Below are 15192 nucleotides of genomic sequence, written 5' to 3'. Positions count from 1 at the left end.
CGTGTCTGGTCCCAGACTGACAGCTGGTTTCCCCCTGAAACCACACATCCATCTGAAGGTGAGTCTTTATCCACCGTGTCTGGTCCCAGACTGACAGCTGGTTTCTCCCTGAAACCACACATCCATCTGAAGGTGTGTCTTTATCCACCATGTCTGGTCCCAGGCTCACAGCTGGTTTCTCCCTGAAACCACACATCCATCTGTAGGTGACTCTTTATCCACCGTGCCTGGTCCCAGGCTCCCAGCTGGCTTCTCTCTGAATCCACACATCCATCTGTAGGTGACTCTTTATCCACCGTGTCTGGTCCCAGGCTCACAGCTGGTTTCTCCCTGAATCCATACATCCATCTGTAGGTGACTCTTTACCCACCGTGTCTGGTCCCAGGCTCCCAGCTGGTTTCTCCCTGAATCCATACATCCATCTGTAGGTGACTCTTCATCCACCGTGCCTGGTCGCAGGCTAACAGCTGGCTTCTCCCTGAAACCACACATCCATCTGTAGGTGATGCTTTATCCACTGAGCCTGGTCGCAGGCTGACAGCTGGCTTCTCCCTGAAACCACACATCCATCTGTAGGTGACTCTTTATCCACTGTGCCTGGTCGCAGGCTGGCTTCTCCCTGATTCCACACATCCATCTGTAGGTGACTCTTTATCTACCGTGCCTGGTCGCAGGCTGACAGCTGGCTTCTCCCTGATTCCACACATCCATCTGTAGGTGACTCTTTATCTACCGTGCCTGGTCGCAGGCTGACAGCTGGCTTCTCCCTGAATCCACACATCCATCTGAAGGTAACTCTTCATCCACCGTGTCTGTTCCCAGGCTGACAGCTGGTTTCTCCCTGAATCCACACATCCATCTGTAGGTGACACTTTATCCACCGTGTCTGGTCCAAGGCTGGCTTCTCCCTGAATCCATACATCCATCTGTAGGTGACTCTTTATCCACCGTGCCTGGTCGCAGGCTCACACCTGGCTTCTCCCTGAAACCACACATCCATCTGAAGGTGAGTCTTTATCCACCGTGTCTGGTCCCAGGCTCCCAGCTGGCTTCTCCCTGAATCCACACATCCATCTGTAGGTGACTCTTTATCCACCGTGTCTGGTACGAGGCTCACAGCTGGTTTCTCCCTGAAACAACACATCCATCTGTAGGTGACTCTTTATCCATCGTGTCTGGTACGAGGCTCACAGCGGGTTTCTCCCTGAAACCACACATCCATCTGTAGGTGAGTCTTTATCCACCGTGCCTGGTCGCAGGCTGGCAGCTGGCTTCTCTCTGAAACCACACATCCATCTGTAGGTGTGTGTTTATCCACCGTGTCTGGTCCCAGGCTCCCAGCTGGCTTCTCACTGAATCCACACATCCTTCTGAAGGTAACTCTTTATCCACCGTGTCTGGTCCCAGGCTGACAGCTGGTTTCTCCCTGAAACCACACATCCATCTGAAGGTAACTCTTCATCCACCGTGTCTGTTCCCAGGCTGACAGCTGGTTTCTCCCTGAAACCACACATCCATCTGTAGGTGACTCTTTATTCACCGTGTCTGGTCCCAGGCTGGCTTCTCCCTGAATCCACACATCCATCTGAAGGTGAGTCTTTATCCACCATGTCTGGTCCCAGGCTCACAGCTGGTTTCTCCCTGAAACCACACATCCATCTGTAGGTGACTCTTTATCCACCGTGTCTGGTCCCAGGCTGACAGCTGGTTTCTCCCTGAAACCACACATCCATCTGTAGGTGACTCTTTATACACCGTTTCTGGTCCCAGGCTGGCTTCTCCCTGAATCCACACATCCATCTGTAGGTGACACTTTATCCACCGTGTCTGGTCCAAGGCTGGCTTCTCCCTGAATCCACACATCCATCTGTAGGTGACTCTTTGTCCACCGTGTCTGGTCATAGACTGGCTTCTCCCTGAATCCATACATCCATCTGTAGGTGACTCTTTATCCACCGTGCCTGGTCGCAGGCTCACACCTGGCTTCTCCCTGAAACCACACATCCATCTGAAGGTGAGTCTTTATCCACCGTGTCTGGTCCCAGGCTCCCAGCTGGCTTCTCCCTGAATCCACACATCCATCTGTAGGTGACTCTTTATCCACCGTGTCTGGTACGAGGCTCACAGCTGGTTTCTCCCTGAAACAACACATCCATCTGTAGGTGACTCTTTATCCATCGTGTCTGGTACGAGGCTCACAGCGGGTTTCTCCCTGAAACCACACATCCATCTGTAGGTGAGTCTTTATCCACCGTGCCTGGTCGCAGGCTGGCAGCTGGCTTCTCTCTGAAACCACACATCCATCTGTAGGTGTGTGTTTATCCACCGTGTCTGGTCCCAGGCTCCCAGCTGGCTTCTCACTGAATCCACACATCCTTCTGAAGGTAACTCTTTATCCACCGTGTCTGGTCCCAGGCTGACAGCTGGTTTCTCCCTGAAACCACACATCCATCTGAAGGTAACTCTTCATCCACCGTGTCTGTTCCCAGGCTGACAGCTGGTTTCTCCCTGAAACCACACATCCATCTGTAGGTGACTCTTTATTCACCGTGTCTGGTCCCAGGCTGGCTTCTCCCTGAATCCACACATCCATCTGAAGGTGAGTCTTTATCCACCATGTCTGGTCCCAGGCTCACAGCTGGTTTCTCCCTGAAACCACACATCCATCTGTAGGTGACTCTTTATCCACCGTGTCTGGTCCCAGGCTGACAGCTGGTTTCTCCCTGAAACCACACATCCATCTGTAGGTGACTCTTTATACACCGTTTCTGGTCCCAGGCTGGCTTCTCCCTGAATCCACACATCCATCTGTAGGTGACACTTTATCCACCGTGTCTGGTCCAAGGCTGGCTTCTCCCTGAATCCACACATCCATCTGTAGGTGACTCTTTGTCCACCGTGTCTGGTCATAGACTGGCTTCTCCCTGAATCCATACATCCATCTGTAGGTGACTCTTTATCCACCGTGCCTGGTCGCAGGCTCACACCTGGCTTCTCCCTGAAACCACACATCCATCTGAAGGTGAGTCTTTATCCACCGTGTCTGGTCCCAGGCTCCAGGTTTGGCTTCTCCCTGAATCCACACATCCATCTGTAGGTGACTCTTTATCCACCGTGTCTGGTACGAGGCTCACAGCTGGTTTCTCCCTGAAACAACACATCCATCTGTAGGTGACTCTTTATCCATCGTGTCTGGTACGAGGCTCACAGCGGGTTTCTCCCTGAAACCACACATCCATCTGTAGGTGAGTCTTTATCCACCGTGCCTGGTCGCAGGCTGGCAGCTGGCTTCTCTCTGAAACCACATATCCATCTGTAGGTGTGTGTTTATCCACCGTGTCTGGTCCCAGGCTCCCAGCTGGCTTCTCACTGAATCCACACATCCTTCTGAAGGTAACTCTTTATCCACCGTGTCTGGTCCCAGGCTGGCTTCTCCCTGAATCCACACATCCATCTGTAGGTGATTCTTTATCCACCATGTCTGGTTCCAGGCTCACAGCTGGTTTCTCCCTGAAACCACACATCCATCTATAGGTGACCCTTTATCCACCGTGTCTGGTCCCAGGCTCCCAGCTGGCTTCTCTCTGAATCCACACATCCATCTGTAGGTGACTCTTTATCCACCGTGTCTGGTCCCAGGCTCCCACCTGGTTTCTCCCTGAATCCATACATTCATCTGTAGGTGACTCTTTATCCACCGTACCTGGTCGCAGGCTCACAGCTGGCTTCTCCCTGAAACCACACATTAATCTATAGGTGATGCTTTATCCATTGAGCCTGGTCGCAGGCTGTCAGCTGGCTTCTCCCTGAAACCACACATCCATCTGTAGGTGACTCTTTATCCACTGTGCTTGGTCGCAGGCTGGCTTCTCCCTGAATCCACACATCCATCTGAAGGTAACTCTTCATCCACCGTGTCTGTTCCCAGGCTGACAGCTGGTTTCTCCCTGAAACCACACATCCATCTGAAGGTGTGTCTTTATCCACCGTGTCTGGTCCCAGACTGACAGCTGGTTTCTCCCTGAAACCACACATCCATCTGTAGGTGACTCTTTATTCACCGTGTCTGGTCCCAGGCTGGCTTCTCCCTGAAACCACACATCCATCTGAAGGTGAGTCTTTATCCACCATGTCTGGTCCCAGGCTCACAGCTGGTTTCTCCCTGAAACCACACATCCATCTGTAGGTGACTCTTTATCCACCGTGTCTGGTCCCAGGCTGACAGCTGGTTTCTCCCTGAAACCACACATCCATCTGTAGGTGACTCTTTATCCACCGTGTCTGGTCCCAGGCTCCCAGCTGGCTTCTCCCTGAATCCACACATCCATCTGTAGGTGACACTTTATCCACCGTGTCTGGTCCCAGGCTGGCTTCTCCCTGAATCCACACATCCATCTGTAGGTGACTCTTTGTCCACCGTGTCTGGTCATAGACTGGCTTCTCCCTGAATCCATACATCCATCTGTAGGTGACTCTTTATCCACCGTGCCTGGTCGCAGGCTCACACCTGGCTTCTCCCTGAAACCACACATCCATCTGAAGGTGAGTCTTTATCCACAGTGTCTGGTCCCAGGCTCCCAGCTGGCTTCTCCCTGAATCCACACATCCATCTGTAGGTGACTCTTTATCCACCGTGTCTGGTACGAGGCTCACAGCTGGTTTCTCCCTGAAACAACACATCCATCTGTAGGTGACTCTTTTTCCATCGTGTCTGGTACGAGGCTCACAGCGGGTTTCTCCCTGAAACCACACATCCATCTGTAGGTGAGTCTTTATCAGCCGTGCCTGGTCGCAGGCTGGCAGCTGGCTTCTCTCTGAAACCACACATCCATCTGTAGGTGTGTGTTTATCCACCGTGTCTGGTCCCAGGCTCCCAGCTGGCTTCTCACTGAATCCACACATCCTTCTGAAGGTAACTCTTTATCCACCGTGTCTGGTCCCAGGCTGGCTTCTCCCTGAATCCACACATCCATCTGTAGGTGATTCTTTATCCACCATGTCTGGTTCCAGGCTCACAGCTGGTTTCTCCCTGAAACCACACATCCATCTATAGGTGACCCTTTATCCACCGTGCCTGGTCCCAGGCTCCCAGCTGGCTTCTCTCTGAATCCACACATCCATCTGTAGGTGACTCTTTATCCACCGTGTCTGGTCCCAGGCTCCCACCTGGTTTCTCCCTGAATCCATACATTCATCTGTAGGTGACTCTTTATCCACCGTACCTGGTCGCAGGCTCACAGCTGGCTTCTCCCTGAAACCACACATTAATCTATAGGTGATGCTTTATCCACTGAGCCTGGTCGCAGGCTGTCAGCTGGCTTCTCCCTGAAACCACACATCCATCTGTAGGTGACTCTTTATCCACTGTGCTTGGTCGCAGGCTGGCTTCTCCCTGATTCCACATATCCATCTGTAGGTGACTCTTTATCTACCGTGCCTTGTCGCAGGCTGACAGCTGGCTTCTCCTTGAATCCACACATCCATCTGTAGGTGACTCTTTATCCACCGTGTCTGGTCCCAGGCTGGCTTCTCCCTGAATCCACACATCCATCTGTAGGTTACTCTTCATCCACCGTGTCTGTTCCCAGGCTGACAGCTGGTTTCTCCCTGAAACCACACATCCATCTGAAGGTGAGTCTTTATCCACCGTGTCTGGTCGCAGACTGACAGCTGGTTTCTCCCTGAAACCACACATCCATCTGTAGGTGACTCTTTATCCACCGTGTCTGGTACGAGGCTCACAGCTGGTTTCTCCCTGAAACAACACATCCATCTGTAGGTGACTCTTTATCCATCGTGTCTGGTACGAGGCTCACAGCGGGTTTCTCCCTGAAACCACACATCCATCTGTAGGTGAGTCTTTATCCACCGTGCCTGGTCGCAGGCTGGCAGCTGGCTTCTCTCTGAAACCACACATCCATCTGAAGGTGAGTCTTTATCCACCGTGTCTGGTCCCAGACTGACAGCTGGCTTCTCTCTGAAACCACACATCCATCTGTAGGTGTGTCTTTATCCACCGTGTCTGGTCCCAGGCTCCCAGCTGGCTTCTCACTGAATCCACACATCCTTCTGAAGGTAACTCTTTATCCACCGTGTCTGGTCCCAGGCTGGCTTCTCCCTGAATCCACACATCCATCTGTAGGTGATTCTTTATCCACCATGTCTGGTTCCAGGCTCACAGCTGGTTTCTCCCTGAAACCACACATCCATCTATAGGTGACCCTTTATCCACCGTGTCTGGTCCCAGGCTCCCAGCTGGCTTCTCTCTGAATCCACACATCCATCTGTAGGTGACTCTTTATCCACCGTGTCTGGTCCCAGGCTCCCACCTGGTTTCTCCCTGAATCCATACATTCATCTGTAGGTGACTCTTTATCCACCGTACCTGGTCGCAGGCTCACAGCTGGCTTCTCCCTGAAACCACACATCCATCTATAGGTGATGCTTTATCCACTGAGCCTGGTCGCAGGCTGTCAGCTGGCTTCTCCCTGAAACCACACATCCATCTGTAGGTGACTCTTTATCCACTGTGCCTGGTCGCAGGCTGGCTTCTCCCTGATTCCACATATCCATCTGTAGGTGACTCTGTATCTACCGTGCCTTGTCGCAGGCTGACAGCTGGCTTCTCCTTGAATCCACACATCCATCTGTAGGTGACTCTTTATCCACCGTGTCTGGTCTCAGGCTGGCTTCTCCCTGAATCCACACATCCATCTGTAGGTTACTCTTCATCCACTGTGTCTGTTCCCAGGCTGACAGCTGGTTTCTCCCTGAAACCACACATCCATCTGAAGGTGAGTCTTTATCCACCGTGTCTGGTCGCAGACTGACAGCTGGTTTCTCCCTGAAACCACACATCCATCTGAAGGTGAGTCTTTATCCACCATGTCTGGTCCCAGGCTCACAGCTGGTTTCTCCCTGAAACCACACATCCATCTGTAGTTGACTCTTTATACACCGTTTCTGGTCCCAGCTGGCTTCTCTCTGAAACCACACATCCATCTGAAGGTGAGTCTTTATCCATCGTGCCTGGTCCCGGGCTCACAGCTGGTTTCTCTCTGAAACCACACATCCATCTGTAGGTGATTCTTTATCCACCATGTCTGGTTCCAGGCTCACAGCTGGTTTCTCCCTGAAACCACACATCCATCTATAGGTGACCCTTTATCCACCGTGTCTGGTCCAAGGCTCCCAGCTGGTTTCTCCCTGAAACCACACATCCATCTGTAGTTGACTCTTTATACACCGTTTCTGGTCCCAGGCTGGCTTCTCCCTGAATACACACATCCATCTGTAGGTGAGTCTTTATCCACCGTGCCTGGTCGCAGGCTGTCAGCTGGCTTCTCTCTGAAACCACACATCCATCTGTAGGTGATTCTTTATCCACTGTGTCTGGTCCCAGGTTGGTTTCTCCCTGAAACCACACATCCTTCTGAAGGTAACTCTTTATCCACCGTGCCTGGTCCCAGGCTCACAGCTGGCTTCTCTCTGAATCCACACACCCATCTGTAGGTGACTCTTTATCCACCGTGCCTGGTCCCAGGCTCACAGCTGGTTTCTCCCTGAAACCACACATCCATCTATAGGTGAGTCTTTATCCACCGTGTCTGGTCACAGGCTCCCAGCTGGCTTCTCTCTGAATCCACACATCCATCTGTAGGTGACTCTTTATCCACCGTGTCTGGTCACAGGCTCCCAGCTGGCTTCTCTCTGAATCCACACATCCATCTGTAGGTGACTCTTTATCCACCGTGCCTGGTCCCAGGCTCCCAGCTGGCTTCTCTCTGAATCCACACATCCATCTGTAGGTGACTCTTTATCCACCGTGCCTGGTCGCAGGCTCACAGCTGGCTTCTCTCTGAATCCACACATCCATCTGTAGGTGACTCTTTATCCACCGTGTCTGGTCGCAGGCTCCCAGCTGGCTTCTCTCTGAATCCACACATCCATCTGTAGGTGACTCTTTATCCACCGTGCCTGGTCCCAGGCTCCCAGCTGGCTTCTCTCTGAATCCACACATCCATCTGTAGGTGACTCTTTATCCACCGTGCCTGGTCGCAGGCTCACAGCTGGCTTCTCCCTGAAACTACACATCCATCTGTAGAAATGCTTTATCCACTGAGCCTGGTCGCAGGCTGACAGCTGGCTTCTCCCTGAAACCACACATCCATCTGTAGAAATGCTTTATCCACCGTGTCTGGTCGCAGGCTCCCAGGTGGCTTCTCTCTGAATCCACACATCCATCTGTAGGTGACTCTTTATCCACCGTGTCTGGTACGAGGCTCACAGCTGGTTTCTCCCTGAAACAACACATCCATCTGTAGGTGACTCTTTATCCACCATGTCTGGTACGAGGCTCACAGCTGGTTTCTCCCTGAAACCACACATCCATCTGTAGGTGAGTCTCTATCCACCGTGCCTGGTCGCAGGCTGGCAGCTGGCTTCTCTCTGAAACCACACATCCATCTGTAGGTGAGTCTTTATCCACTGTGTCTGGTCCTAGGCTGGCTTCTCACTGAATCCACACATCCTTCTGAAGGTAACTCTTTATCCACCGTGTCTGGTCCCAGGCTCCCAGCTGGCTTCTCTCTGAATCCACAAATCCATCTGTAGGTGACTCTTTATCCACCGTGCCTGGTCCCAGGCTCACAGCTGGCTTCTCTCTGAATCCACACATCCATCTGAATGTGACTCTCTATCCACCGTGCCTGGTCCCAGGCTCACAGCTGGCTTCTCTCTGAAACCACACATCCATCTGTAGGTGACTCTTTATCCACCGTGTCTGGTCCCAGGCTCCCAGCTGGTTTCTCCCTGAATCCATACATTCATCTGTAGGTGACAATTTATCCACCGTGCCTGGTCGCAGGCTCACAGCTGGCTTCTCCCTGAAACCAAACATCCATCTGTAGGTGATGCTTTATCCACTGAGCCTGGTCGCAGGCTGAAAGCTGGCTTCTCCCTGAAACCACACATCCATCTGTAGGTGACTCTTTATCCACTGTGCCTGGTCGCAGGCTGGCTTCTCCCTGATTCCACACATACATCTGTAGGGGACTCTTTATCTACCGTGCCTGGTCGCAGGCTGACAGCTGGCTTCTCCTTGAATCCACACATCCATCTGAAGGTATCTCTTTATCCACCATGCCTGGTCACAGGCTCACAACTGGCTTCTCCCTGAAACCACACATCCATCTGTAGGTGACTCTTTATACACCGTTTCTGGTCCCAGGCTGGCTTCTCCCTGAATCCACACATCCATCTGTAGGTTACTCTTCATCCACAGTGTCTGTTCCCAGGCTGACAGCTGGTTTCTCCCTGAAACCACACATCCATCTGAAGGTGAGTCTTTATCCACCGTGTCTGGTCCCAGACTGACAGCTGGTTTCTCCCTGAAACCACACATCCATCTGAAGGTGAGACTTTATCCACCATGTCTGGTCCCAGGCTCACAGCTGGTTTCTCCCTGAAACCATACATCCATCTGTAGGTGACTCTTTATCCACCGTGTCTGGTCCAAGGCTCCCAGCTGGTTTCTCCCTGAAACCACACATCCATCTGTAGTTGACTCTTCATACACCGTTTCTGGTCCCAGGCTGGCTTCTTCCTGAATACACACATACATCTGTAGGTGACTCTTTATCCACCGTGCCTGGTCCCAGGCTCACAGCTGGCTTCTCTCTGAATCCACACATCCATCTGTATGTGACTCTCTATCCACCGTGCCTGGTCCCAGGCTCACAGCTGGCTTCTCTCTGAAACCACACATCCATCTGTAGGTGACTCTTTATCCACCGTGTCTGGTCCCAGGCTCCCAGCTGGTTTCTCCCTGAATCCATACATTCATCTGTAGGTGACAATTTATCCACCGTGCCTGGTCGCAGGCTCACAGCTGGCTTCTCCCTGAAAACACACATCCATCTGTAGGTGACTCTTTATCCACTGTGCCTGGTCGCAGGCTGGCTTCTCCCTGATTCCACACATACATCTGTAGGGGACTCTTTATCTACCGTGCCTGGTCGCAGGCTGACAGCTGGCTTCTCCTTGAATCCACACATCCATCTGAAGGTATCTCTTTATCCACCATGCCTGGTCACAGGCTCACAACTGGCTTCTCCCTGAAACCACACATCCATCTGTAGGTGACTCTTTATACACCGTTTCTGGTCCCAGGCTGGCTTCTCCCTGAATCCACACATCCATCTGTAGGTTACTCTTCATCCACAGTGTCTGTTCCCAGGCTGACAGCTGGTTTCTCCCTGAAACCACACATCCATCTGAAGGTGAGTCTTTATCCACCGTGTCTGGTCCCAGACTGACAGCTGGTTTCTCCCTGAAACCACACATCCATCTGAAGGTGAGACTTTATCCACCATGTCTGGTCCCAGGCTCACAGCTGGTTTCTCCCTGAAACCATACATCCATCTGTAGGTGACTCTTTATCCACCGTGTCTGGTCCAAGGCTCCCAGCTGGTTTCTCCCTGAAACCACACATCCATCTGTAGTTGACTCTTCATACACCGCTTCTGGTCCCAGGCTGGCTTCTTCCTGAATACACACATACATCTGTAGGTGACTCTTTATCCACCGTGTCTGGTACGAGGCTCACAGCTGGTTTCTCCCTGAAACAACACATCCATCTGTAGGTGACTCTTTATCCACCGTGTCTGGTACGAGGCTCACAGCTGGTTTCTCCCTGAAACCACACATCCATCTGTAGGTGAGTCTTTATCCACCGTGCCTGGTCGCAGGCTGGCAGCTGGCTTCTCTCTGAAACCACACATCCATCTGAAGGTGAGTCTTTATCCATCGTGCCTGGTCCCGGGCTCACAGCTGGTTTCTCTCTGAAACCACACATCCATCTGTAGGTGATTCTTTATCCACCATGTCTGGTTCCAGGCTCACAGCTGGTTTCTCCCTGAAACCACACATCCATCTATAGGTGACTCTTTATCCACCGTGTCTGGTCCCAGGCTCCCAGCTGGCTTCTCTCTGAATCCACACATCCATCTGTAGGTGACTCTTTATCCACCGTGCCTGTTCGCAGGCTCACAGCTGGCTTCTCCCTGAAACCACACATCCATCTGAAGGTGATGCTTTATCCACTGAGCCTGGTCGCAGGCTGACAGATGGCTTCTCCCTGAAACCACACATCCATCTGTAGGTGACTCTTTATCCACTGTGCCTGGTCGCAGGCTGGCTTCTCCCTGATTCCACACATCCATCTGTAGGTGACTCTTTATCTACCATGCCTGGTCCCAGGCTCACAGCTGGCTTCTCCCTGAATCCACACATCCATCTGTAGGTGACTCTTTATCTACCGTGCCTGGTCCCAGGCTCCCAGCTGGTTTCTCCCTGAATCCATACATTCATCTATAGGTGACTCTTTATCCACCGTGCCTGGTCGCAGGCTGACAGCTGGATATGTGAAAATGTGCAGCATACGGTAAAGACCAGCAGTCGATTTATTTAAGCATTATTTTTAGCATTATTAGGCCTACTTTACAGTGTTGTTGCCTACTGTACCTGTTCATTTTCCTGGGCTTTCGAGTTCGGCGTAAAACAAGCATCTGATGAAGTGTTTGCGAATAGCACTGTCCGTGACCGAAATCCCCAAGTCTACCAGTATTTTTGAAATGTCTCCAGTAGATTTTATGTTCCTCCTGGAAGCCCAAATCTGCTCAAATGAATAGAGATCCTGGTCATGATGCTACAGTATAATCAAAGTGAGGACAATCGGCAATCTGCTGTATACTTATAGCCTATTGTAACCTGAAAGTCACGCCTTTCCTCACCCTGCCCAAAACTCCACCCTTACCATTCAAAAACTAGCTGTTAATGAAAAATAATCACATTGCGACCAAAGAGAACAGATGAAATAGACGTTGTTTTCATCAAGCCAGCTTCTTTCTATGGCGCTACCTGTTCCAGGTTTAGGACTGTAACCACCAGCTTCTGTCTATGGTGCTACCTGTTCCAGGGTTAGGACTGTAACCACCTGCTTCTATCTATGGTGCTACCTGTTCCAGGGTTAGGACTGTAACCACCTGATTCTATCTATGGTGCTACCTGTTCCAGGGTTAGGACTTTAACCACCTGCTTCTATCTATGGCGCTACCTGTTCCAGGGTTAGGACTGCAACCACCAGCTTCTATCTATGGTGCTACCTGTTCCAGGGTTAGGACTGTAACCACCAGCTTCTGTCTATGGTGCTACCTGTTCCAGGGTTAGGACTGTAACCACCAGCTTCTATCTATGCTGCTACCTGTTCCAGGGTTAGGACTGTAACCACCTGCTTCTATCTATGGTGCTACCTGTTCCAGGGTTAGGACTGTAACCACCTGCTTCTATCTATGGTGCTACCTGTTCCAGGGTTAAGACTGTAACCACATGCTTCTATCTATGGTGCTACCTGTTCCAGGGTTAGGACTGTAACCAACAGCTTCTGTCTATGGTGCTACCTGTTCCAGGGTTAGGACTGTAACCACCTGCTTCTAACTATGGCGCTACCTGTTCCAGGGTTAGGACTGTAACCACCTGCTTCTATCTATGGTGCTACCTGTTCCAGGGTTAGGACTGTAACCACCTGCTTCTATCTATGGTGCTACCTGTTCCAGGGTTAAGACTGTAACCACCTGCTTCTATCTATGGTGCTACCTGTTCCAGGGTTAGGACTCATAACCACCAGCTTCAATCTATGGTGCTACCTGTTCCAGGGTTAGGACTGTAACACCAGCTTCTATATATGGTGCTACCTGTTCCAGGGTTAGGACTGTAACCACCAGCTTCTGTCTATGGTGCTACCTGTTCCAGGGTTAGGACTGTAACCGCGAGAGGACTTGAAAATGAGCTGGAGCTGAGAGGATCACCAAAACTAAAGATATTTGATTTCAAAGCCTTTTATATTAAAAAAAAGAAGGTACGTATATAGCCTATAAATGTGTAGGCATACTGTAGAATTAAATAAAAGCCCCTTAGATATTATTAGATATTATCACAGATCCTAACGGAAATTAATTTAGAGTCCTCCAATCCTCTAAATGTGATTATTGGCGGAGAGCCACGTCATTGAATTTGTTCTTCTTCTATGTACTGCAGGCGAAAAGGTCTCAAAAGGTGTTGAGCAATGTTGTAATGAAGGCAAACAATTTAGAATCATCCAATCCTGTAGCCTACTACCGACCGTTGTATTGGCTCTATTTACAAATTAGTGAGAATGTCTCACCCCATATTCAAGAATTGCCTTTTTCTCGCTCACTCTAGGTTAAATGAAAATGAACAAGGATTTGAAACCCAGTCTCCCACTTGCCTTGCATTCTGTAGTAGACATCACAAGTATGTTGTGAAGACATCACAACTATAAAACATATGGAGTAAATTGACTTCTTCAGGATATGGTCTATTTTTCTCAATTTCCGCCTGACTGACGTGCCCAAAGTAAACTGCCTGTTGCTCAGGCCCTGATGCCAGGATATGCATATAATTGGTACCTTTGGAAATAAAACACTCTGACGTTTGTAGAAATGTTCAAATAATGTAGACTATAACACAATAGAGTAGGTAGGAGAAAATCTAAAGAAAAACCAACTGGAATTGTTTTGTTCCTAGTCTCTTATAATGGAAAGCTATGGGTCCTATGCAGTTCTAGCTCCTAGATTGCAATTCCTGTGGCTTCCACTAGATGTCAACAGTCTTTGTTCAAGGTTTCAGGCTTATTTCTTCCAAAACGAGTAAGAATTTTGAGTTTTGTTACAAAGTCTCAGTGGAAAATCAGTTTGTTTGCGCGCTAATTTTACTTACTGTATCTTAAAAGTCTAAGTCATTGGGGGGTTCTAAGGTGACATATGGAATTGTTTTATACTATGGATCACTTAACGTTTTGATTTAAAATTTTAGAACACCTTCAGGTATCAAAAAAGAAAGAAAACAATTATTTGATCAAATATTAAATTTGTCCATCACTACTAAAGCACTGTAGCAGAAACACATGAAATAACATATTCATCAATGGCAAAGAAGACCGTCATAAAATAAATCAAAAGAAACAAAGTTTTGAAGATGTTGTCCTGAATCTAGGAGATATAAGAAATATATATAGAAAGTGGTGATCCTAACTGACCTAAAACAGGGAATGTTTCCTAGGATTAAATATCAGGAATTGTGAAAAACTGAGTTTACATGTATTTAGCAAAGGTGTATGTAAACTTCTGAATTCAACTGTATATATATACAGTATATATAAAGTGGTGAACTGTAAACTTCCGACTTCGACTGTATTTATATCGTGTTTATACTTGCATACTATTGTTTGTACAGATGAACGCGGTACATTCAGGCATTTGAAAATTGCTCCCAAGGATGAACCATACTTGTGGAGGTCTATCATTTTTTTCTGAGGTCTTTGCTGATTTCTTTTGATTTTCCCATGATGTCAAGCAAAGAGGTTTGAAGGAAGGCCTTGAAATACATCCACAGGTACACTTCCAATTGACTCAAATCATGTCAATTAGCCTATCAGAAGCTTCTATAGCCATGACATCATTTTCTGTAATTTTCCAAGCTGTTTAAAGGCACAGTCAATGTAGTGTATGTAAACTTCTGACCCACTGGAATTGTGATACAGTGAATTATAAGTGAAATATTCTGTCTGTAAACCATTGATGTAAAAATGACTTGTGTCATGCACAAAGTAGATGTCCTAACCGACTTGCCAAAACTATAGTTTGTTAACAAGAAATTAGTTGAAAAACAAGTTTTAGTGACTCCAACCTAAGTGTATGTAAACTTCCAACTTCCACTGTATAGACTAAGAACCTGTTAAATCATGTCAGTTCTCTCTTCATAACTATAGTGTTAGAAATATGCTAACAACCTGTTGGTTATGTTTCCCTCAGTGTTACAGCAAACAAACAATATGAAGATTAGTTTGAACATGTGCCTGCATCCCAAATGTAACACTTTTCCCTATATAGTGCACTACTTTTTACCAGGTTCTATAGGACTAACCCTAACCAATAGGGCCCTGGTCAAAACTAGCACAATATAGGGAATAGAGTCCCGTTTGGGGTTCCGCCTGAGGCAGATACTGTAAATGTAATGGATATAATGTCAGCATCATTTACCCTGAAGGCTTCTGAGTTCCTCCCAATAATCTCTCATTATCCTGAAGTCTGCACTTGTTCCCTACTCCCCAGA

This window comes from Oncorhynchus mykiss, chromosome 17, assembly GCF_013265735.2.
Source record: "Oncorhynchus mykiss isolate Arlee chromosome 17, USDA_OmykA_1.1, whole genome shotgun sequence".
Taxonomy (NCBI): Eukaryota; Metazoa; Chordata; class Actinopteri; order Salmoniformes; family Salmonidae; genus Oncorhynchus; species Oncorhynchus mykiss.
This window is presented reverse-complemented; position numbering follows the sequence as displayed.